Source organism: Borostomias antarcticus (assembly GCF_949987555.1).
Source record: "Borostomias antarcticus genome assembly, chromosome: 5".
Taxonomy (NCBI): domain Eukaryota; kingdom Metazoa; phylum Chordata; class Actinopteri; order Stomiiformes; family Stomiidae; genus Borostomias; species Borostomias antarcticus.
The window spans coordinates 18,303,718-18,328,914 of NC_140238.1; the positions used below are offsets into that span (position 1 = coordinate 18,303,718).

General features: G+C 43.7%; 1 pseudogene across 1 annotated transcript; it reads right to left on the reverse strand.

The window, feature by feature from the left end:
- Window positions 1-232: 232 nt before the first annotated feature.
- On the reverse strand, window positions 233-25,197 carry LOC311309652 (septin-5-like; annotated as a pseudogene). Its single transcript has 12 exons — window positions 25,182-25,197; window positions 22,526-22,653; window positions 4,039-4,281; window positions 3,841-3,937; window positions 3,594-3,680; window positions 3,341-3,462; window positions 3,099-3,233; window positions 1,612-1,729; window positions 1,421-1,522; window positions 880-976; window positions 343-488; window positions 233-241 (listed from the first exon to the last, which is right to left on the reverse strand). The product of its transcript is annotated as a septin-5-like (transcript).

Here is a 25,197-nt window from a genome sequence, read left to right on the forward strand (position 1 = left end):
ACTTGCAATACCGAGCTTGGCCTGAAAGCCCATGGTGGCTTCAATGCGCCAAGCTGATCCTGGAGGCTCGGTGTCAAGTCGTTTGGAGACACAATCACGGTTTTACAAAAATAAATAGCTGCGAATACAGCAATGTCGAAATGGAGGCATGTATTTCAAATGATTGTATTGCAGAATCTGATTTTATTTTAACTGTGACATACTCATACTTTCCAACCAAAGGCCTCTTGGATTAGACTTCCTAAAAATAAGGGAAACAATAGACACATTAGCCTACTTACATGAATTATGATAACAATTTCATGAATTTATATTACTGTGCCTAATTGTGTAGGTCCTTACTGTCTCAGTGCATTTGCTATTGCACAGCAACTGGGCCCTGTAGTTTTCATAGTGAGTATCCTGGGTCATGTCCTTCAGGTCTTGCATGTGTGTTCTCACCAACATATTCCTCAGATGCACAAAGTCACTGTGGGCTGGATTCTCAACTGCCAATACAACACATACCATCAGCACAGACCATAAGGTCTAATCGCGATAATAAAATATAAGTTCACTATTTTGGACTTATTCTCAGTCTCTCTTACATGAACCTGACACGTAGAGACTTTAATTTCCCTGCTTGCCTCTGTATTGAGCTAGCTAGTCTTGAAAAGCAACGTCGCACTGGCCCCATTGACTTCCATTGTAGCCAAGTGTGCACCTGCAGAACAACAGCTCAATACTGAGGCGGTCAGGGAAATTATAGTCCCTATTATATGTGTCAGGTTCATGTAAGACATACTGAGAATAGGCCCTGAAGTCCAAAATAGTGAACTTATCCTTTAAATGTCTGTAGACCACTTTAATTTGTGTGTGTGTGTGTGCATGTCTCTGCACCTTCGACCACACCCCAGGGGTAGAGACGGGCCCTGAATCTCCTGCCGTTACATTCCACCACAGTCTGACTGCCTATAACAGCAAACGGGATGCTCCTCTGAGAGAGAAAGAGAGCAGTACGGATGACTGCAAGCAGACCAAATGTGCCTCATGTAGATCTAGTTCAGTCTGTCAGCTGTGACTGGCTTATATGGAACACACTTTTCTATTATTTAATTTAACTTTTATTTAAAAAAGGAGTCCTTTTGAGACATAGATATCTTTTGCAAGGGAGCCCTGTGTACAAAACACACAATATAAATAAATACAAAGTACATGTCCAAAGTTGCTAAATTTATACTCGTCAGAAAAGGTCCCTGATAAGCCCTTTCAATTGCCCTAGTGGCACCAGTGTGTCCAATGTGGTAGATCTGTGAAAATTGTTCCATAGAAAGAATGCAAAATGACTAAAAGCAGACTTTGCCAATTCTGATGAGTCAAAGATTCACAGATTGTTGACAGCTTTTTCCCCCTTCATTTATTTGAGGCTGCTCGGTCTCACCTTCAGCTCCAAGTCCCGTCTCCTGAAGTCCTCCTCTTCATCTGAGCCGCAGTCGGGGAACTGATAGATCTTAATTCTGTACCTATCTATCTCACTCAGAATCTACAGCAGAGAGAGAGAGGTAACACAAATCATTCAACTTAATACGTAAATGCAAAGCAATTTAAGTCGGTACAGTAATAAAGTCTTACCCTGGCCTTCATGATCTTGAGTTCAGTCTGACTAAGGCTGTCTGCTTTGGCCAGCACAGGAATAATGTTGACCTTATCCTGGAGAGCTCTCATACACTCCACATCCAAAGGCTTCAAACTGGGTAAAGTAGCACAGTTCTCTGTCATAGTATCACCTAAAATGGCTAGAGAAATAAGGCTTAACGAATGATGCCGTAATACGAGTTCAGTTGGAGACTAATGGGCTGATCTACTAAGATCCCAAATAAAGAGTGATAAATTGCGTTGGCAGTCCTTCAGATTGCATGTTTAGTTGGAATGCATTTTGCAGGTGATCTATCAAGGATAATTGCATGAATGTGAAAGGTGCAAAAATGTGAAGACAGCCCTACTTAAATGAGGGGTTTTGCATGTTGTATCCCACAATTGCACCATGGAAGAGGAGCGAAAACGCAAAAGCAGTAGACTATTTCGTTTTGCAACACGCCAAAGGTGCACTAAATAATGTTCCTTGTGCGGACATGGGCCGTATTATATCTGCGCTCCCGAGGAGTATTTGGGTACAGAACTGGGATCATGAGGAAGGGCTGTAGGGGATATGCGCTATCACCTAAAAAGGAACATGAGATATGAACTGAAATTATGCTTTGGTTCTGTTTAAGGATGGGCAAGATTAACTGATTAAATGTTAACCGAACCTAAAACGAAACACTTATCAGGAGAACATTGGCCTATGGTGAGACTGGATTCCCCCCTCCCTCGACTTACACACACCCATTCATTTATCCCGACCCACACCTGGGGAATAAAGCATAGCATATTGGCCTATTTGACAGCCTATACAAGTTAAACAACCGTTGTCACATAGACAACCGTTGTCTATGTGAAGCCTGACTGATGAACAAAAAGCTTTGCAAAACAAAATAATAGCTAAGCCTACTGCAGCGCAAACATAAAAATAATAAAATTATTCCCTCTTGCATGAGACCTTAGCTCGGCGGTAGCGTTATAGAACCGCACGACAATCCAGATCTCCGGTGTGGGAAAATAATTACCTTAAAATTAATAAATACAAAAATAGCATAGTAGACTTTGTTGCCATCTCGCAACTTGGAGAAGAGAGCACATCACAAAAATTGTGAAGTAGTTGTGAATTAGTACCTGCCCTTCAAAGGTACTAAATAGCACACACAAATACAATCACTGAAACTGCTTTCAGGGCTGATAAGTCACTGAGCGTGTGCTACAATTATGTATTTGCATTTTCTCCTCCCATATTTTGCATGCTAGGGTAGGCATGCCCCTTATTATATATTCAATTCAAGGTACTAATTGGATAGCGTGTGCAAATTTGCGCCCTTGAAGGATGCAATCCTCCATGCACACAATTCATAGATCACCTGGCAATTTACGGGTATTAAGGCCTTTGCACACGTTTTAATACATGCAAACCTTTAGTAGATCAGATCATGTCAGTGTGTGCGTAGTGTGATTTTGAGCTTTCATACCCGTGGCCAAAGGGGGAGATGAAGTAGAGACAGCAGTGAACTCTGTTATCCTGGAGGTTCTTGCGGTTGAGACTGATCTCAGCTCTGCGGTACTGCTCAAACTGACAGTCAATGTAGTCAGACACCTCTCTCCAGCTACAGCACACACACCCACAAATACACATTAGCTCTAAGAGGTCTGACGGAGATCTCAAGAAGGTAGTATCAGATAGTATGTATGTGGCCTTGTATTCCGGTCATACCTCTCTGTGTTGTTGATGGCTTCTCCAAACCCTGGTGTGTCCACAATGGTGAGTCTGAGCTTCACCCCTTTCTCCTCAATGCTTACAGTGTTCTTAGTGATAGATAGTCTGAGCAATCGCCTCTGAGCAAAATTAACATTATAGGTAACATATTAGTTAGAAAACCATGTTGGAGGGAGAGTCTCAAGAATGGAGTTTTAATTAGGGTATCATTAGATACTTAGTTTGTTCTTAGTTTATCAAGCAGTCCTACCTGAGCTATCGTGCAACTTCCTGTCCTTGTAGAGGTCTGTTAGGAACAGACTGTTGACCACAGTGGATTTACCCAGACCAGACTCCCCTACAGGGCAATACAAAGACAAAAGGAAGGAAGTGTGGAGAGGCAAAGGGAGAGAGGAGGCAGAGAAAAGAGCGATGACGCCGCAAACATATCATCAAACCAACCTTCAGGTATGGAATAAGCTACCTATCGCATCTGAGAGCCCTGCAGCTGTCCTCACCTACAACCATCAGAGTGAACTCAAAGCCCTTTTTCACTGTTTTCCTGAGTATCTGGTTGGCCAGAGTGGCGAAGCCGACATACTCATGGCCCTGGTCCTGCAGAAATCAACAAGATATAACAAGTAGAGTGGGGGAAACTAGACAGACATGCTACCAGGCTACATACCAATTGCTAAAACATATTGGCTATATATCACCTCACTGGCCTCATATGGGTCGGAGCGGCCCCAAGGGCTTTTTGGTCGAGCGGGGAGGGTCAGGGGCTCTTGGGCGTAGCTGGAGGGTGCCATCATGTAGCGGTGCTTTGGAAGAGGGGAGGAAAAGCGGAAGTTGACCGAGTCCGCACCCCACTCTCCTGCCCGGCTTAAGTAGTCCTCAGTGAATTCCCTAAAGAAGCTGTCCAGACCAAGCCCCATGTCTTCCATTGACAGACTGGAGAACTAGACAGGGGACAGGGAGATACAGATTATACAATAGAGTATTGTATCAATGTTTAGGATAACTAAACAACATGAAACAAGGTTCTTAACATACAGTACAGTGGCTTTGAGGGAATTCTGTTCCTAGCGTTACCTCGTCATCTAAGGCTAGTGACGCGGAGTTGAAGTAGCAGTTCCATACATCCAGGAGCATACAGATGAACATGGACCGAGAGAGAGAGAGAGAGAGAGAGGGGGGGGGGGGGAGACATGTGGCTACTAAAGAAGACAATTATAAAAACCAACAGGGGGCGACCGTTAGCTAGATCAGAATACAGTTGTGCATGGATTTCATCATGGGAGACTTCCACGGACTCTGTCCAATATCATTGATTTCAACTGAATACATCTGTCACACAAGATGTATAAGAGGCATGAAAAATAGGGATGTGTCACCTGATTGTGATTGGCTTTGTTCTTTAGATCAATTGTTTTGTTTTTGTGCATGGCTGCAAGCCAGCGGACCAAAGATAGCATTTGTCGGATTGTCACTCCCTCCCTCCCTCCTTCCCTCGGTCCCGTTGTTGACCTGCATTTCCATGTTGCCACCACAAGAGGCAGTGGTCCCACCACACCAAAATAAACACACTATGACATCGCACACTTCAAGTTCCTCGGTAGTGTAGTGGATAAAGCAGTGGATAAAGCGTCTGACTCCCATGGGGAAGGTCAGGGGTTCAAACCCTGGTGGGGAAGATTTTGGGAAACAATATCCACACCCTCTGCTAGCCTGTGGGTCTATTTCTATGTTGACTTTTGGCCTTTCCATCCCTCTCCCTCCCTCTTTTCACTCTCCTTTCCCCTTTTTTGGAAGTACGGGAGTGATTCCATAGGAACAAAAACACTATGACATCGCATACTTTCAAGTTCCTCTGTATTGTAGTGGATAAAGCGCCTGACTCCCATGCGGAAGATCATGGGCTCAATTCCCGGTTGAGCACGAGCCTGTTTGATTTTTAACTTTAGCCATGACCTTTCTTCCTCTCCTCTCTGCTCCCTTTTTTCAGACGGACGGGAGAGATCCCATGGGAACAAAACGTTTTTTGTACAGTCTGTTTTGCCGATGAATTAACTCTGTCAAACTGATTGTAGAAACTGGGTGACCAATTAAGTGACCAATTACAAGTCCCATTGATATACTATACTTGAGCTTACTGTTATGTTTCTCTGTGTATGCAACTCTGTGTTTTATTTTCTCTTCCTGTTCTCGGTCCCACTCCCAGATTCCTGAGTGGATCCAGTTATAGTTAATATAATTCAAAGTATCTGAATAAATATGAGCATTGTGATTTGTCATTTGTGTTTGTCACTGGATGTTATAGAAGCTATATACAAATGTGGTTACCTGGTGGTGCTATGTCAGTTATTGGATTTATGTGCAGTAATTGAACATTTGAAATACTCCTGTTTTGAAATTATACCTACAGTATAGGTGTCTCAGTAATTGCCCATTATATATTAGGCTATACCTTCACACCTGCCAACCCTGAAGAATGTTTTTGAGTACCAATTTCTATACCAATGCCGGGGTCTGGACTTTCTGGTCCAGAAAAAAAAATGTTTCTGAGAGTTAGTTTCCTGTATTCTGGTGACTTTTAAAGAACGAAAATAACTAAATTGTGAAACGTAGGCCTACAGTATTCTGAAAAGTATACTGAAACAGCATGTTTACATAAAATATGCTTACTTTAATTTTGAGTTATGGGGTGAGAATAATAGAATGTTTTATTTAATAAAAATTAATGTTTGATGCCCATTGATGCTTAACTGCATACTCATTCCGTCTAAATCATCAGACTGTCTTTCTAATCTCTCATCTTCACTTTATCCTGTCTCCTTACTTCTCTTCTCTTGCTCTCCTCTTAACAACCTCTATCCTCTCCTCTCTCACCTGTCCCTCAACTCTGTGCTGGTCCTGTCTTCTCCTACCACAATCACTGCCATTTTTACATACCTTACATAAATAATAGGCTAGATTAGGCTATGCTTAACTGATATTTCGTTGCATTTGCTGTTGCTTTGACTGGCACTTTTTAGGTGGCTGGAGGACCATCAACGCAAGCTAGCGTTGTTAAACTTTCGGTTCAGTCAGCCAAAAAGACGTTGAGGTAGCTATACGTTACCTGATTCGCATGTTGTAACCTACTCGCGCTTGTGGTGTGGACCATCTCCTTGACAATGCTTGCTGCTACATTATTTTGTTATAGGCTCGCTGAAGAAAACAACCCTTCACGCAGTCTTTTCAGTTGACCACAGAAAGCAGCATTCACGGCGCGCGCGGCCCAAGCTATTGTTGAAAATAAAAATGCAGGTACTACTTTAATATACAGTATATAGCCTAATTTGTATTATTATTTTTTGTATCAAATGTATGGTGCGCGGCAGGGATTTTGGCAGGAACCTTACCAGCGGAGACATTGTGACTTATTTATTAATGTCAGAAAATATACACATTTCATCAACAAAGACTATCTAATCTAACTCTAAACACCCATGTAATTTGAATTGATGTGATCAAGTGTGCATTTATAGCTCTTCAAATCATGTAGACTTTGGAACTGTTTAAACTCTTTAAAAAAAAAAAGCTGACATTTGCGACACACGGAAAATGCAATTTACTTTTTTGCCTGCTTACATAACTAGTGAATGAGTAAGCTAGCTAAGCTTGCAAACACATAGTCTACATAACCAGTGTTTCCCATTGTAAGACCTTCGCTAGCTAGCCAGAGAAGTTGTGTGTGTGTGTTTGTGTGTGGGGCTCGCTAACGAGACTGTCAGCCAGAGCGAGGGGAGACAGGTTGAAATAACGGGGTGCACTGCAAAGCATATAACGTTAGCTAGCAGTGTCGAGATTGTACTTTTCCATATTTGATGAAACTGTGGCGGTATCATAGCTAAACTGTGCTGCCGACATTAACTTACTGGGAAACACTGGTAACGTATAGCTACCTCAACGTGAATTGTAGGCTACACATTCCCCCAGTCCGTTTAACTTTACCTTTGCCGAGCCATCCTCAGCCAGACGCAGTGATGAGGGGGAACGATCTAGGAATGATTTGCGGTTGCGAGCTGGGCAACTGCTGACTGACTGTTGAAATGACATTCCTGCTTGCAAATATCACCCGACGCTATGATTGGTCAAACTCAAACAACTCAAATGAGGCTAAATGCTTATTGGCATAGATTTGAGAAGCCTACTCAAAAAAAACAAAAAACACAAACAACCACCGCTTTTTGCCTACTTTACAGTGACAAATCGAACCAGCGTACCATGCATGTGTTTACGAGGTAAATGTTTAGTAATTGGGGGACTATGAAAGGAAGAGTTACCCAAAAAACGTTCAGAGTAAGTTAATTTAGCAATAGAAACCCATAAGCCTAATGGGTCTAGGATATAGACAATAAACTACCGGTGGAATGGTGGTGGAGCAATAGTGGGAGCATTTCGGATTACAAGCGGACCGCTGTCCCTGACGCTAATAATCCGCCAGAGGTCGGCTTGCCATTCAATGTGCAAACCCGACAGCGGATTCGGCCGGGGGTCCGCGAGCTCGTCCATCGGGGACCTGCTGTAGGTCCGATAGTACGGTGGCCGACGCGTGCAAATCACAACGGCAAATCCGGAACACAACGGCAAGTCCAAAAAACACAACCGCAAAGTTCAAACACAACAACAAAGTTAAAAAACACAACAGCAAGTCGGAAAACACAACTGCAAGTCGGAAACACAAATGCAATACAGAATACACAACAGCAAGAGAGAAAACACAATCGCAAATTGGAAACCACGATTGCAACTCCCAAAAACACAACACCAATAACCAGAAATCACATTAGAAATGTGTCAACCGGAAAGGGATTTACTACTTGTTGAATCTGATTGGGCAGCTATAGTGTCAATAACAGTGGGACATGTGAGGGAAGCGAATACTCAAATTAATTTGAAATGATACGTTTAATGACTGGGTTTAAGAATGGAACTATTTTTCTCCCACATGCAGGAGCCTATCTTGCCTCCTGCCAGTCTGTTATCTTGCCTCCTGCCAGGCTGTTGTTATAAATAAGACGTTCTTTACTACTTGCCTGGATAAATAAAGGTTATTGATTGCTGATGAGCTAGCTAGCTAGCTCATTGATGTCATATCAAATATTGGACATTTTTATCTATCTAGTGACCTGCTTTAGGAGGCTAGTGGCCTCTAAGTAGTTTGCACAAAACAGCTGATCAGACGTACGATGCATAGCCAGGCTCTTGGCTAGTCTATGTGACACGTACCTAGATGGCAATAATAGCGAAAATAATGAAGATATGTTTTGAGTATATCTGTGGTGGTGATAGGATAACATTAATATACAGAGAGAGGACGAGTAGTTGTTTTGTTGTATATTATTTCAATCATCATTCTCTACAAAATAGATTACATCCTAATTCGTAGCATCATCAGTCATTCATTCTTGTCCTAGTGATTTTGACGTTAGCTGGTTGGCTGGAGTAAGGGCCGACTGCTTCATGTTGAAACGCAAAATGTCGCAGCCCAGCAAACAAGGAGGTTGGTTTGGTGCAACCAGTAGCGCCAGTTGGGTGGAGTGCGCGGTTCACTGCACCCTGGTTACGCACCGTTCCTGTGGGTGGGTGTCTCTCTCAGTGGCACGGCGGCGGACCAGTATCCAGTGCGCATATTGAGAGATACGGGAGCAGCCCAGTCTTTTATACTCTCTGATATTCTGCCTTTCTCTGAAAAGTCTTCCACTGGTTCTAGTGTATTGGTGCAGGACATCGAAATGAGATATGTGTCGGTGCCTCTCCATCTGGTGCACTTCAGTTGTGATAGCCAGTGGAGTGTAAGGTGGCCGTGCGTCCGTCTTTTCCAATAGGTGTAAATGTTCTTGCTCGGTAACGATATTGCTGGTGGCAGGGTTATGCCTATGCTGGAGGTTTTGGAACATATCCCTCTGTTCTACAGCCTGATGTGTTGGCCCAGAGCTAGGTTTCCTGAAGTGTTCCCTGTGTGCGCATGTAGCCTACCCGTGCGCAGGACTGAGTGAGGTAGTTGACTTGGTTGATACCGTGTTCGCGACTGAGTTGTCTGACTCATCAACTGCCCCAGTTCCATCTATGCCCACTTAGCCTACCGCTGACACAAGTGCTCGTAGTCAGAGCATGCTCCAGAGTAAAAACCTTGGGGCGAATTCACTAAAGGATTGCGCAGCTTTTCCTGACGCAAAGCCTGTGCAAATAAGTCAAAAATTATGTTTGCTATTCACAAAGCCCTCGCAAAGGGTGAAATACGGTGTTAACTGCGTTGCGTTCGTCATTGCGTTTCTCTGCGCCGGTGTTATTAGCTCATATTTAAATTAGGTAATATGGGCGGAGAATGTTCCCCTTTCTATGCAAATGAACATTATTGCAAAACCCGCCCAATTCACAAAGATCGGCGCAAATTGCCTCACGCAGTTAAAGTGAAATTAATACCGTTTTCAGAAACGTGGTGGTATTTAAGCGCAAGGGGTGTGTCGCGGCCAGCCTGTCCGCTGATCATGGCAGCAGTGATTGTTGCGAGGCGAATTCGGCATCGCAATGCCAGTCATGTTGTTCGTGAGAGAATATTTAGAAGAAGGTCACTTTTTGATTTAACACTAGAACCACCGTGGTAGCTGTTTGGACACCAGAGCGCGCAGCTCTTCAGCCAACTGGAGGATGAAGTCGCGTCTGGGGAGGCTCAGTTGACTATGCGTCTTTCCACCCGTCCCCAGCGAGTCCAAGCTCCCCCAATGAATAATAGGCTACTTATTTATAATAGCCTACATAGCGCGAAACTGTGCGTATAATAGTCTATACGCGAAACTGCGCATTCCCTATAGCTGTTCATTGAACGGCTGGGGGCCGATATAGGTATAAATAAAGAAAAACATAGCCTACACAATATTTTTTTTATTTGAATGGTCTTGAAAATATTTTGCTTTTGTATCATAGGTGACGGCAGGTATCATCTTCAGCCATGGATGATGACTCCCGTGCGTAATCCTTCCAACGTTGGAGAGGCGGCATACAACCGGGCTCACATCAGGACGCGCGGTGTGATTGAGTGCACATTTGGAATCCTGAAAAGCCGTTTAGATGCCTAGATCGTACCGGTGGGGCAATGTTATACACTCCCCCAAAAGTATGCCAGATCATCGTGCTGCAACTTGCATAACATAAAATGACAATTTTTCCTTTGTTCGTCTTTTCAAATCATTCCACCTCCGTTTGCAGTCTTCCGCGTTTACACACACAAATGGCACTGACTGATTGGGAAATTAAACCCCAAATATGATTTTTTGCTGCAGTCGTGCTGTGAGACATGTTTTTGAACCTCGTCCGTGAGGCCTTCAAGTTCGCTGTCTGGAAATCGTATCATCCTTTTTCTGTCTGCCATCGTCCAATGATATGCATACGAGTTGTATGCGCTGTATGCGCAGTATTTATAGTCATTTCCTATATCAGCAGCAAATTGCACTCAGCCGCAAACACCGAATGGGCGTGTTTGCGCTGGGATATTATTAGCGCAATGTCTTTAGTGAATAGGTTTTTAAAACGGAGCACATAGCGGGCGCAACTGACGCGCAATATAATGGTGCAATTAGCGGGCGCAATTTGCTTTAGTGAATTCGCCCCCTTGTGTCCGAGCCTACCCAGCTACCTATGACACGCAGTAACCTGATTTCCTTACAGAGGACAGATGTTGAGTTGGCCAAGTGTTGGCTGCTCGGGATTTAGACATGGATGATGCTACGAGGATGTAATATATTTTGTAGATGATCTCTGTTGTATATTGAAATAATATACAACAAAACAACTACTCGTCCTCTCTCTGTATAGGAATGTTATCCTATCACCACCACAGATATACTCAAAACATATCTTCATTATTTTCGCTATATTGCCATCTAGGTGTCACATACTAGCCAAGAGCCTAGTGCATCGTAACGTCTGATCAGCTGTTTTGTGCAAACTACTTAGAGGCCACTAGCCTACTAAAGCAGGTCACTAGCTATAGATAAAAATGTCCAATATTTGATATGACATCAATGACAATTAGCTAGCTAGCTCATCAGCAATCAATAACCTTTATTTATCCAGGCAAGTAGTTAAGAACTTCTTATTTATAACAACAGCCTGGCAGGAGGATAACAGACAGGCAGGAGGCAAGATAGGCTCCTGCATGTGGGAGAAAAATAGTTCCATTCTTAAACCCAGTCATTAAACGTATCATTTCAAATTAATTTGAGTATTCGTTTCACGCACGTCCCACTGTTATTGACACTATAGCTGCCCAATCAGATTCAACAAGTAGTAAATCCCTTTCCGGTTGACACATTTCTAATGTGATTTCTGGTTATTAGGGCCCGAGCACTGGCGGTGTGAGGCCCTATTGAAACTCGAAGGATTATTATTCTCCTTCTTCTTCTCCCCAAACAAATGCCTTTTTGGCGGTCTAAACATCGATGAAAACGGATGAAACTTTGCAGATACATCAGTCCCGGTGAAAATCGGATATTTCATTGGTGACGGAAATGGGCGTGGCAAAACGGCTCAAAAGCGCCCCCTGGAAAGTTTAAAATGGCGAGCCCCACCTTTCAGTTTGATGTAGGCGAACGAAATTCGGTGGGCATATGTATTTCATCGAGCCACACTTAAATGTCTCTTGGAGCTATACCCAACATGCAACAGGAAGTCCGCCATTTTGCTCTTAATGTGCCATTTTGTCCTTGTTTTGACCATTTCCATGCCTCGTACTTCGACGAACTCCTCCTACAGATTTCATCCGATCAACTTCATCTTAAGACCTTTGTGATCAAAAGTTATCAAAAAAATTGAGTTTTCACCAAACACCCTTGCCGTGGCGCCCCGCCAAAGTTTGACATTTCGCCATAAAACACGAAGTCCTCATAACTCCTCCATACATTATCCAATTTGTGCGATATATCTCACGCTTCATGACGGTTCTGTCCTGAACACATCTATGTGTCAGTATTGCGTCATACTTATAGCGCCACCTATTGGTGAAACAGGAAGTCCTCATAACTCCTCCATACATTATCCAATTTGTCCGATATATCTCACGCTTCATGACGGTTCTGTCCTGAACACATCTTTGTGTCAGTATTGCATCATACTTATTGCGCCACCTATTGGTGAAACAGGAAGTCCTCATAACTCCTACATACATTATCCAATTTGTCCGATATATCTCACGCTTCATGACGGTTCTGTCCTGAACACATCTGTGTCAGTATTGTATCATACTTATAGCGCCACCTATTGGTGAAACAGGAAGTCCTCATAACTCCTCCATACATTATCCCATTCGTCCGATATATCTCACGCTTCATGAAGGTTCTGTCCTGAACACATCTATGTGTCAGTATTGCGTCATACTTATAGCGCCACCTATTGGTAAAACAGGAAGTCCTCATAACTCCTACATACATTATCCAATTTGTCCGATATATCTCACACTTCATGACGGTTCTGTCCTGAACACATCTATGTGTCAGTATTGCATCATACTTATAGCGCCACCTATTGGTGAAACAGGAAGTCCCCATAACTCCTCCATACATTATCGGATTTGTCCGATATATCTCACGCTTCATGACGGTTCTGTCCTGAACACATCTATGTGTCAGTATTGCGTCATACTTATAGCGCCACCTATTGGTGAAACAGGAAGTCCTCATAACTCCTACATACATTATCCAATTCGTCCGATATATCTCACGCTTCATGACGGTTCTGTCCTGAACACATCTATGTGTCAGTATTGCATCATACTTATAGCGCCACCTATTGGTGAAACAGGAAGTCCTCATAACTACTACATACATTATCCAATTTGTCCGATATATCTCACGCTTCATGACAGTTCTGTCCTGAACACATCTATGTGTCAGTATTGCATCATACTTATAGCGCCACCTATTGGTGAAACAGGAAGTCCCCATAACTCCTCCATACATTATCAGATTTGTCCGATATATCTCACGCTTCATGACGGTTCTGTCCTGAACACATCTATGTGTCAGTATTGCGTCATACTTATAGCGCCACCTATTGGTGAAATAGGAAGTCCTCATAACTCCTCCATACATTATCCAATTTGTCCGATATATCTCACGCTTCATGACGGTTCGGTCCTGAACAGATCTATGTGTCCGTATTTTGTCATACTTATAGCGCCACCTATTGGTGAAACAGGGAGTCCTCATAACTCCTGCATACATCATCCGATTTGCACCAAATGGCTGACGCTTCGTGAAGGTCACCTTCTGAACACATCTATGCGTCGGTATTGAGTCACACTTACAGCGCCTCCTACTGGTGAAACAGGAAGTACTCATAACTCCTACATACATTATCCGATTTACTCCAAATTGCTCATGCTTGATGAAGGTCGCATCTTGAACACATCTGTAAGTCAGTATTGCGTCATACCTACAGCGCCACCTACTGCTTACAGGAAGTCCTCATAACTCCTACATACTTTGTCCGATTTACACAACATTTCTCAAGCTTCATCAAGGTACCGTCCTGTACACATCTATGCGTCGGTATTGAGTCACGCTTAGAGCGCCCCCTACTGGTGACAGGAAGTTTCTCTCAGTACTTGACACTGAAATAGCACACCCTTTAACGGCGCCGCATCCCGACACGCGTGGGGTGCGAGGGCCCGCTCACTGCTGCTCGCAGCCCTAGTTGTCGTTGTGTTTTTGGGAGTTGCAATCGTGGTTTCCAATTTGCGATTGTGTTTTCTCTCTTGCTGTTGTGTATTCTGTATTGCATTTGTGTTTCCGACTTGCAGTTGTGTTTTCTGACTTGCTGTTGTGTTTTTTAACTTTGTTGTTGTGTTTGAACTTTGCGGTTGTGTTTTTTGAACTTGCCGTTGTGTTCCGGATTTGCCGTTGTGATTTGCACGCGTCGGCCACCGTACGATAGCCTTGTGTTCAGGGCTGAAAATTAACACACCAAAAAAAACAAAAAACACACCAAAAAAATGTCCATTTAGCGACTAAATTTCGGAGGCTATCCGCCACGCTGGCGGGTAAATGTTTGTACCAATAGAGTCATGTAATAAATTATGCGTGCGATGTCGCCACATCCATGCCATAGACCGGCGTTCTGTTTGTTGTGTGTTGCACTTAAATAGCTCCCCCCGCTGCACCATCCTGTCTCAGGGCTTCCATAGCATATCAAGCCACTGTTTCTCAGAAGGGATGTCTTTGATCGCTTGTCATGTAGTTTATAAGCTCTGAAGACGGTACTGGTTCCTCCTTGACTGACTTCACTGGTCATCCAGCTTTAGCTCCATCCAGGTTTAACTTTACATTATAGCAGGCTGTGAATATGTTACAGTATGTATTTTGTTCATAAACACATAAAGACCATGAGGTTAAGGCTTGGATCATTTATATCTCATATTTGTGTAGGGTTAGGTAGTTATGGATAATTAGGGCCCGAGCACTGGCGGTGCGAGGCCCTATTGAAACTCGAAGGATTATTATTATTCTTCTCCTTCTTCTCCTTCTTCTTCTCCTTTACTCCAAACAAATGCCTTTTAGGCGGCCTGAACATCGATGAAAACGGATGAAACTTTGCAGATACGTCAGTCCCGGTGAAAAATTTGATAATTCATGGGTGACGGAAATGGGCGTGGCAAAACGGCTCAAGAGCGCCCCCTGGAAAGTTTAAAATGGCGAGCCCCACCTTTCAGTTTGATGTAGGCTAACGAAATTCGGTGGGCATATGTATTTCATCGAGCCACACTTAAATGTCTCTTGGAGCTATACCCAACATGCAACAGGAAGTCCGCCATTTTGCTCTTAATGTGCCATTTTGTCCTTGTTTTGACCATTTCCATGCCTCGTACTTCGACGAACTCCTCCTACAGATTTCATCCGATCAACTTCATATCGGGTCAGCTTCATCTTAAGACCTTTGTGATCAAAAGTTATCAAAAAAATTGAGTTTTCACCAAACACCCTTGCCGTGGCGCCCTGCCAAAGTTTGACATTTCGCCATAAAACACGAAGTCCTCATAACTCCTCCATACATTATCCAATTTGTCCGATATATCTCACGCTTCATGACGGTTCTGTCCTGAACACATCTATGTGTCAGTATTGCGTCATACTTATAGCGCCACCTATTGGTGAAACAGGAAGTCCTCATAACTCCTCCATACATTATCCAATTTGTCCGATATATCTCACGCTTCATGACGGTTCTGTCCTGAACACATCTATGTGTCAGTATTGCGTCATACTTATAGCGCCACCTATTGGTGAAACAGGAAGTCCTCATAACTCCTCCATACATTATCCAATTTGTCCGATATATCTCACGCTTCATGACGGTTCTGTCCTGAACACATCTATGTTTCAGTATTGCGTCATACTTATAGCGCCACCTATTGGTGAAACAGGAAGTCCTCATAACTCCTCCATACATTATCCAATTCGTCCGATATATCTCACGCTTCATGAAGGTTCTGTCCTGAACACATCTATGTGTCAGTTTTGCGTCATACTTATAGCGCCACCTATTGGTGAAACAGGAAGTCCTCATAACTCCTACATACATTATCCAATTCGTCCGATATATCTCACGCTTCATGAAGGTTCTGTCCTGAACACATCTATGTGTCAGTATTGCGTCATACTTATAGCGCCACCTATTGGTGAAACAGGAAGTCCTCATAACTCCTCCATACATTATCCGATTTGTCCGATATATCTCACGCTTCATGACGGTTCTGTCCTGAACACATCTATGTGTCAGTATTGCGTCATACTTATAGCGCCACCTATTGGTGAAACAGGAAGTCCTCATAACTCCTCCATACATTATCCGATTTGTCCGATATATCTCACGCTTCATGACGGTTCTGTCCTGAACACATCTATGTGTCAGTATTGCGTCATACTTATAGCGCCACCTATTGGTGAAACAGGAAGTCCTCATAACTCCTCCATAAATGATCCGATTTGTCCGATTTATCTCACGCTTCATGACGGTTCTGTCCTGAACACATCTATGTGTCAGTATTGCGTCATACTTATAGCGCCACCTATTGGTGAAACAGGAAGTCCTCATAACTCCTGCATACATCATCCGATTTGCACCAAATTGCTGACGCTTCATGAAGGTCACCTTCTGAACACATCTATGCGTCGGTATTGAGTTACACTTACAGCGCCACCTACTGGTGAAACAGGAAGAACTCATAACTCCTACATACATTATCCGATTTACTCCAAATTGCTCATGCTTGATGAAGGTCGCATCTTGAACACATCTGTAGGTCAGTATTGCGTCATACCTACAGCGCCACCTACTGCTTACAGGAAGTCCTCATAACTCCTACATACTTTGTCCGATTTACACAACATTTCTCACGCTTCATCAAGGTACTGTCCTGAACACATCTATGCATCGGTATTGAGTCACGCTTAGAGCGCCACCTACTGGTGACAGGAAGTTTCTGTCAGTACTGGACACCGAAATAGCACACCCTTTAACGGCGCCACACCCCGACCCGCGTGGGGTGCGAGGGCCCGCTCACTGCTGCTCGCAGCACTAGTTAGGGCCCGAGCACTGGCGGTGCGAGGCCCTATTGTATTTCGAAGGATTATTATTCTTCTACCTTCTACCTTCTCCTTCTTTACTCCAAACAAATGCCTTTTAGGCGGCCTGAACATCGATGAAAACGGATGAAACTTTGCAGATACGTCAGTCCCGGTGAAAAATTTGATAATTCATGGGTGACGGAAATGGGTGTGGCAAAACGGCTCAAGAGCGCCCCCTGGAAAGTTTAAAATGGCGAGCCCCACCTTTCAGTTTGATGTAGGCGAACGAAATTCGGTGGGCATATGTATTTCATCGAGCCACACTTAGATGTCTCTTGGAGCTATACCCAACATGCAACAGGAAGTCCGCCATTTTGATCTTAATGTGCCATTTTGTCCTTGTTTTGACCATTTCCATGCCTCGTACTTCGATGAACTCCTCCTACAGATTTCATCCGATCAACTTCATATCGGGTCAGCTTCATCTTAAGACCTTTGTGATCAAAAGTTATCAAAAAAATTTAGTTTTCACCAAACACCCTTGCCGTGGCGCCCCGCCAAAGTTTGACATTTCGCCATAAAACACGAAGTCCTCATAACTCCTACATACATTATCCAATTTGTCCGATATATCTCACGCTTCATGACGGTTCTGTCCTGAACACATCTATGTGTCAGTATTGCGTCATACTTATAGCGCCACCTATTGGTGAAACAGGAAGTCCTCATAACTCCTCCATACATTATCCAATTTGTCCGATATAGCTCACGCTTCATGACGGTTCTGTCCTGAACACATCTATGTGTCAGTATTGCGTCATACGTATAGCGCCACCTATTGGTGAAACAGGAAGTCCTCATAACTCCTGCATACATCATCCGATTTGCACCAAATTGCTGATGCTTCATGAAGGTGGCCTTCTGAACCCATCTATGTGTCGGTATTGAGTCACACTTACAGCGCCACCTACTGGTGAAACAGGAAGTCCTCATAACTCCTACATACTTTGTCCGATTTACACAACATTTCTCACGCTTCATCAAGGTACTGTCCTGAACACATCTATGCGTCGGTATTGAGTCACGCTTAGAGCGCCACCTACTGGTGACAGGAAGTTTCTGTCCGTACTGGACACCGAAATAGCACACCCTTAAACGGCGCCACACCCCGACCCGCGTGGGGTGCGAGGGCCCGCTCACTGCTGCTCGCAGCACTAGTTCTACACTGGTGTTGAGAGACTTTAAGATGTAATGCATCATCCCCGACATGGGCGGCAGCAGTGAGTAGGCTAAACAAAGCGGAGAGCGCCGATTCGCCGCTAGAAGAAGACACTCTATGCGCTGTGGATATAAAACATTTAAGTGTACAAATTTGCCTTTTATTTGAAAGGTGGGGGACTACAAACTGTAGCGACTTAGGATAAAAGGCTTTCATCTTTCCAACAATGTGTTTACTTTGGTGAGTAACGAAACGGTTTTGTCTGTAGACTCGGACGACCGGGCCGATGAAGCGCTTTCATAGGCAAATTGCATTGAGAGTAACAGGGCGTTATCTGTATAGATATCGCCCTGGACCAGGTCTAGTTTATCGAGAAGGGTATCTCTGCAGGCCCGGAGACTTCGAGGGGGCGGGTCAACTGTCAATCAATTTCTACTTTGGCCAATCAGAGGCTGACAATCGTCTTGTCAATCAAAAACTAATCTCGCCTGAAACGGTTGTCAATCACTTTTTATTTGGCGAATCGCCTTTCTCTTAGAAGGGGTGTGAGACGCAAAGCTAATTTGTCATTAATAAGTGTCAGCTGCGGACGATCAAGCGAACATATTGGACGTCTTTCGAGGTAAGGGAGATTGACACAAGTAACATAACAATAAGCAGTTATTTTAACGTATTTTCAATTAGTTATAACATTGACAGCGCCTAAATGCTCACATTTAAGAACGTAGACGAAGATGCTGAGATGCCTTTACGTTAGCTAAATAGCTAGTTAGTGTATACATCCATGATCCTAGCCGTCACAACGTGGCTAGCTAGGTGTAGGCTATTCTTGACCCAATTTAACATTAGCAAAGCGGTGTACCTGCGCACATGCACAAACAGAGCAGTGCTTCTACAAAGAAATCTATCATATTTATTTTCTCATGTAAACACTGGGCGTTTGGTGTTGCCAAGCAATTAGGCTCTTTGCACAAGCTCCACTACTTCCTGAAATTCTACAGGCATCCTTATTTCCTGTCCTATACCATTGGATGGAAGTTATTAATCAGGTGTGCCGCTGATATAGATAAACAAATAGACAGGTAGGTGTGTATATATATATATACACCGTATGCATGATTATGTTCTGTTAAAAATATATAATTTGTTGACAGGAAACCAAGAGGTACAAGAGAGTGGAAGAGAGGGAACAGGAGGAGAGGACATAGAGATGAGAGGTGAGATACCTGATGTTAGCCAAAGAGACACTACATTAATTAGATCCTGGCAAGTTTAAAAAATAATGTGGATGGATGGATGGGTGGGTGGGGGTGTGTGTGTTTATAGATTATGTTTTGTTAATTTGTGGACAGGAGATGAAAATGGACACCACAGTGGAGGAGAGGTGACAGGAGGAGACCAACATGGACACCACAGTGGAGGAGAGGTGACAGGAGGAGACCAGCATGGACAAAAGACAGGAGGAGAGGTGACAGGAGGAGACCAACATGGACACCACAGTGGAAGAGAGGTGACAGGAGGAGACCAACATGGACACCACAGTGGAAGAGAGGTGACAGGAGGAGACCAACATGGACAAGAGTGGAAGAGAGGTGACAGGAGGAGACCAACATGGACACCACAGTGGAAAAGCGGTGACAGGAGGAGACCAACATGGACATCAGAGTGGAGGAGGCCAGGCTGGGAGAGAGGTGACAGGAGGAGCTAGTCTCATGTTTCTAATAGATGGTGTGTTCTCATCAACATTCACTTAAGTTGTGTCCTCTCTGGATGACCTCCACTGCTCTCAGTTAAAGATGATATTAATCCAATATGATGCGTGGTGTTCTTTATAGATCTAGCCTCTTCATTTTGCTCTCAAAGTGCACCAGATTGAAGCACCACAACTAAATGACCTCGGTATTACAAAAATCCTGCGTACAGCCCTGGTCCTGAATGTTTGAGGGCAGATGATGACCTCCTTCTAATCAAGGAGCAGGTGTTCATAACTCTGTCTGCATCACTACACTGTGGTGACATTTTGGTTGTACCGTCTGATCACAACACTAAGAGTTCTAATCTAATTTTTTAACCTATCTGTCTACATGTCTGTCTGTCCATCTCTATCTTTCATTGTCTGCCCCTGTTTTATTATTGTATCTGAGGCTTCACGTTTGGTGATGGGACCTCAGTGGGTGAGAACAGACATGCTGAATAGACATAAAGATCTAGGCATGGGCAGCATCTTTCCATCCATTTAAAAATAAATATGTATTATTTTATGCCAACCTAGATTCAGTCTAGCCCTAACCTCTTAAGAGTGCAGGAAGTGTCGGCCAGCTGTGTCGTGTGTCTCCATTCTCAGCGTCAGTACATCGTTTGATGGTTCACCTGGGCCAGTAGACTAAGCAGAGCCTCGACCCAAACAAGGTGTCCTGAATGGTCTCCCAGGTCCGCCTTGTACAACGGAACTGTCAGGTCAGTGTTTCAGTGTGGTCTACAAGCTATTCAATAAAACCTGGAGAAAATTATCTGTATCTTGTCTTTACACTTACAGCACACATGCTGCACAAATGATAACCTTAATTGTATGACACTTGTTTTGTCAAATGCACAAGGGTATCTCTGACTTGGCTAGACTGTGGATGTGGTGACTAGTCCAGCTTGCCAGAAGGGTCTGGCCTGTGCCGGGAGGTCAGTACATTAGAACCCCCTTAGGCGGGCTGCATGTATCCTAGGTTCTCAAACTTATATTTGTGGTATAGAAGGTAGAACTTGCTTGGTTGATTATGTAAGTGTGTGTGTGTGGGGTGCTGTTGATTTTCCTCCACACATCTCTCAGCCATATGTTTCCCCTATGTGGATCTGAAAACAGTGATGGGGATTAAATTAGGTTGCTAAGAGAACTGCTAGTCACCAGAAGCATTCAAGAACATAACCCGTGCTGGAATACTAGTGTATGAACAAATCAATACAAGTAGAGCACATCTACTGACAGGCTGGCTGAATGACTAGAAGACTGACTTGGGACCTCCACTGAGGACATCCCAGTCCTGGCTATGGATCAGTAGTGATGCTCCCCTGCCCCTGTAGTCCAGGCATTTTATGACATAACCTTGAACAAATTGCAACAGAAATTATTTCAACTGTTGTAGTGTCATACATATGTTCTTTATAACATATCAGTTAGTCCCCCAAAATCCCAGTGGTGGAAAGTAATGAAAAATGCAGATGGAAGGTATGTGACAAATATACCAATTTCCAATTTTCGCCTATGTAAAAGAAAACGGTTTATGCATGTTTTCTTGTCTGATGTCCACACAACACTGTCCCCAATCAACCAGAAACTATATAGGATGCATCACAGTGCATATACAGAAATATATTTTTAATTCTATTGGCATTTGGTGAAGAGAAAAGGGGTGAATCTCACACATATTGCAACAGAAAATCTGACGTGTATTAATCAAATAGCTCAAGAGTCTAGAACCCTGGAGAGGACAGTCTACAACCCTGGAGAACAGTCTACAGCCCTGTAGAGAACAGTATAACCCTGGAGAACAGTCTACAGCCCTGTAGAGAACAGTAGAACCCTGGAGAGGACAGTCTGAGACGTAGAACCGTCCATAGCAGAGCAGCCAGGTGCTAGAGGGTCCACTTCAGATACCTGTGGGAGAAAATCACATGCGCGTGCGCGCGCACACACACACGATTAGAGGGTCCACTTCAGGAGAGAAGAGAACATGAGCAGGATGATAATAATAATAATAACTTGCATTCAACATCATCTTCATCATCACATGCCGCCTGATGTGAATTTGCACACCCTGATCCTTTACAGCTGCTACATGCAACAGAACACTCAAGGCCATGTTTCTTGCATGTGCACCTCAGGCTGTTGCAGTCTGTCTTGCAGGTGCATCTGATGATCTTAAGAAGTTCTTGTGGAGCTGGTGGTAAGTCTGTCTGGACAGGGACAAGCCTCCCATCATTCTCTTTCCACCCCCATTCTTGTGGCAGTTCATCTACAGGTCCCTTCCACTGTTGCACCTGGTAGTACACACGGAGACTCTGGTACTTTGCTGCTGCTGACGTTGGTGGTAGACTCTGTGGCTGTACATGAGAAGTGCTGGTAGCCACCTTCTCACAAAAGCGCTTGTATCTTAGACTGTCAAGTCCCTCCCCAGGCTTCCCATTGTACAGGCACAGCCAAGCATTCTCTCCTGCTGACACAATCTCTGCTCTAGAAGCTGACTATGAGTCAAACACTGTAGCTTGCTGATAGAACTCGCTGCTGGCTCTGAACTTCTTGAGGGGAGCTCCTTTCCCAATGCCATAAAGGCAGGACGTAGTGGCACACCCAGCTATAGCATGAATGAAGAGAATGTGAGTGCACACACTGGGACCTAGCTGCTGCTTGACGGACTTGATGTTCCAGATGCGTGGCTTCATGCTTTTCTTGGGCTCAAGTTTGAAGAAGAGGTCATGGGAGTTGAGGTTGGTGTGGTAGATGAGGACAAGCAGATCTGTATCATGTCACCAGGATGGGGGTGGAAAGAGAATGATGGGAGGCTTGTCCCTGTCCAGACGGACTTACCACCAGCTCCACAAGAACTTCTTAAGATCATCAGATGCACCTGCAAGACAGACTGCAGCAGCCTGAGGTGCACATGCAAGAAACATGGCCTTGAGTGTTCTGTTGCATGTAGCAGCTGTAAAGGATCAGGGTGTGCAAATTCACATCAGGCGGCATGTGATGATGAAGATGATGATGAATGCAAGTTATTATTATTATTATTATCATCCTGCTCATGTTCTGTTCTCTCCTGAAGTGGACCCTCTAATCATGTGTGTGTGTGTGTGTGTGTGTGCGCGCGCACGCGCGTGTGATTTTCTCCCACAGGTATCTGAGGTGGACCCTCTAGCATCTGGCTGCTCTGCTATGGACGGTTCTACGTCTCAGACTGTCCTCTCCAGGGTTCTACTGTTCTCTACAGGGCTGTAGACTGTCCTCTCCAGGGTTCTACTGTTCTCTACAGGGCTTTAGACTGTTCTCCAGGGTTGTAGACTGTCCTCTCCAGGGTTCTAGACTCTTGAGCTATTTGATTAATACACGTCAGATTTTCTGTTGCAATATGTGTGAGATTCACCCCTTTTCTCTTCACCAAATGCCAATAGAATTAAAAATATATTTCTGTATATGCACTGTGATGCATCCTATATAGTTTCTGGTTGATTGGGGACAGTGTTGTGTGGACATCAGACAAGAAAACATGCATAAACCTTTTTCTTTTACATAGGCGGAAATTGGAAATTGGTATATTTGTCACATCTGCATTTTTCATTACTTTCCACCACTGGGATTTTGGGGGACTTTTGTTTTGATATGTTATAAAGAACATATGTATGACACTAAAACAGTTGAAATAATTTCTGTTGCAATTTTTTCCATATTGACCCCTTTTGTCTCATAAAATACCTGGACTACTGGGCTAGTGTAGGCCATTGCTAGCCTCCATTACATTGATCATAAGCCTACTAAGAGAATACCAAGCAGAGTCTTGGTAAGGCTTTTATCATCATGATTTATTAAGTCTTTCAAGCTACATGATTTGCATTAAAAATATAATCCCTCTCACACACAGTCATGTAATCCAGTCAATCTAACTCCATAACAAATTGCATTAGGCCTACGTAACTAGCAAGCTAACTATAGCAAACGAAGTCAATGTAGATAGCTAGCTACGTTATTAATTAGCTTAGCTAGCTACGTTATTAATTAGCTTAGCTAGCTACGTAACTAGCAAACGAAGTCAATGTAAATAGCTAGAGAACTAGCAAACGAATTCAATGTAAATAGCTAGAGAACTAGCAAACGAAGTCAATGTAAATAGCTAGAGAACTAGCAAACGTAGTCAATGTAAATAGCTAGCGAACTAGCTATAGCGTCATTTCCAACAGGCCCTTAGAGAAAGGCGATTCGCCAAATAAAAAGTGATTGACAACCGTTCTTCCTTCTTCTTCCTTGGGTTTATGGCGGATCGCAAACAGCTTAAAGGTGCATACCGCCACCTACTGTACAAGAGTGTGCATCATCATGTCATCATAGTGCTTACAGACTACAGTCTGCCCCACAACCGTGTGCCACCCAAGAAAGTAAATAGAGCCTTCCTGCAGATTCCTACCCCCTCCCCCGCCGTGCCCAGTAAACCACTCAAAGTCCATTCCCGTCCTGCTTCTCTGACCTTATCCCGGAGTCTCTCTCTCTCTACTTCATAGTTGGGACAGTGCAATAGAACATGTTCAGTGTTTTCTGCAGCTCCACAGTGCCCACATGTATTACTCCCCCTTTTCCAAAGTACAAACAAGGTGCCGTTCAGTCCCGTGTGATCAAACCTGAGTCTAGCCATGACGATTTCCTCCCTCCTGTTCTGTGCAGTGTAGTTCTTCACCATAACTGACAACCGTTTCAGGCGAAATGAGTTTTTGATTGACAAGACGATTGTCAGCCTCTGATTGGCCAAAGTAAAAATTGATTGACAGTTTACCCGCCCCCTCGAAGTCTCCGGCCTGCAGAGATCCTTGGAGTTTATCTGATACTTGTAAATATGAGCGCCTCTCCTAAATAGGCCGACACCTATTTATTTTGACGGCGAAGTGAATGGAGGGTGAAAGGACTGTTGTCTGGCATGAGCGAGCATGCGACAACAGGACTGAAAGGGCTACTAGCCAGGTAGCTTTGGGTTTTGTCTAAAATAGCATTAGTGCTAGATAACTAACTTTAGCATAAAATAGCATAGTTAGACAACTTACCTTTAAGATCTCCTTCCGTCTGTGTAGAAGTGTTATCTGGATTGATAAGGATTTGATAGCTAGCATTAAGATTCAGAATGTTCATTGGTGAAGTAAGTTGGCACTAGCTAACATTAGCTGGCTAGCACAATTATTAACTTAATGTTACTCACAAGAAAGTTAGTTAGCTAACATTAGTCAATCACACTTTACCAGAACCACCTTCATCAGATAGTGAAGATGATTTAGATAAGCGGTTTACCTTGTTCGCCGGCCAT